This window comes from Trichechus manatus, unplaced genomic scaffold (genome assembly GCF_000243295.1).
Source record: "Trichechus manatus latirostris isolate Lorelei unplaced genomic scaffold, TriManLat1.0 scaffold00139, whole genome shotgun sequence".
Lineage (NCBI taxonomy): Eukaryota > Metazoa > Chordata > Mammalia > Sirenia > Trichechidae > Trichechus > Trichechus manatus.
This window is the reverse complement of record NW_004444075.1, coordinates 6,941,272-6,943,177: the sequence shown is the minus strand read 5'-3', so window position 1 is coordinate 6,943,177 and position 1,906 is coordinate 6,941,272.

Below are 1,906 nucleotides of genomic sequence, written 5' to 3'. Positions count from 1 at the left end.
CACATCTTTGGTAAAATATTTGGGTATGTTTTTGGCCCATTTTCTAACTGGATTGCTGTTTCTTCAACGTTAATTTTTGGGAGTTCTTTATTTACTCAATATACAAGTTCATTGTCAACAATTAGATTAGAAAATATATTATTCCAGTCTGTAGCTTTATTTTTTATCCTCTAAACAGCATTTTTCATGGTAATTTTTTTTTTTTTATTTTGATGAGGTCAACTTATCAATTTTTTTGTATGAACTGAGTTTTTGGTGTCATGTCTAAGAATTCTGCCTAGTCTTAAGCCCCAGAGATTTTCTCCTTTTTTTTCTTTTAATCCTTAAAGTTTTATATATTTACATTTTCCTCTAAATCCATGATCTATTTTGACTTAACCTCTGTATAAAGTGTAAGTTTTAGATTAAGAGTTATTTTTTGCCTCTGAATGTCCAATTATTCCAGCACCATTTGTAGAAAACGCTATCCCTCCTCCATTGAAATGATTTTGCTGTTATGTAAAGAATTAATTTGGCATATTTATGTGGATCTATTTCTGTGTTCTCTGTTTGGCTTCATTAATCTATGTGTCTATCCCTGTAGCAATACCATACAATCTTGATTATTGATGCATAAACAAGGTATGTCTCTCCAAGTATTAGGCCTTCTTTCATTTCTTTCATCAGCATTTTGTAGTTTTGAACATACAACTCCTGAACATGATTTGTTAAATTTTATACCTAAGTGTATTTAATTTTCTTTGGAGCAATTAGAACTGGTATTGTATTTCTTATCTTGTAAACCACTCGTTTATGTTCAGAATAAAGATGTAATTGTTTTGTGTGATGTTCATGTAGCCTGTAATACTCTTATTAGTTCCAGAAGCTCTTGCTCCCCATACCTCCCAATAGAGTCCTAGGGACTTGTAACGCACACAATCATGCCTTCTGCAAAGAGATGACAAACTTTATTTTTCCCCAAATTTTCTGGAAAATCTATATACTTTCCAATCTGTATGCCTTTTATTTCTAATTGTAATGACTTAATGTTGTGACTGGAACTTCCACTTCTATGTTAAATAAGAGTATTAAGAATGGACATCCTTGCCTTGTTCCCAGTTCTAGGAGGAAAGCTTTCAGTCTGTCATCACTAGGTGTGATGTGGCTGTAGATACTCTTTACAAGGTTGAGGAAGTTTTCTTCTATTCTCAGTGTACTGAGAGCTATTTGTTACATCATGAATGGGTGTTGAATTTTTTCAAATGCTTTTTCTGCATCAACCAAGTGATGCATGAAAAAGCATATGACTTTCCTTCTCTAGTCTGTTGATTTGGTGGATTACATTGATTGATTTTCATGTAATGAACCACATTTCATACCTGGAACAAATATCACTTGTTCATAGTGTATTCTTTCTTGTTTTTTTTAATGTTGTTGCAGCTGATTTGCTAAAATTTTGCTAAGGATTTTCATGTCTAAGTTCATGAGAGATATTGGGACTTGGTCACATCAGTCTTGAAAGGCAACAAGGTGCCTATGAATGAATTTCTTTTAAAGGTCTTCTCTAAGATGGTGAAGAGAGATCTCCACTGTGTAGATAACCAAAATAAAATTTTAAAAATCAGACCGGGAGAGAAATAAGAAACCAAGGAAGGTAATATCAATTCAGGATCAGGAAATACTCTTTTTTCTTTTTTTTAAATCTAGAGTAGAAAATTAATGGCTATTTATATTTTAAAATATTATTGAATGATTACTATCTCTTAAGGTTCTGAATATTTTGGTCATTGCCTCAAAAAATTAGTTAATTTAAGACATTGCAAATGAGCAGATGATCTTTTATATTTAACAGAAATAAATAAATAAATAAATAAGCAAACATTTCCTCAAATTAGCTCAATTATCGAAAGATTTATTAGATGGCATT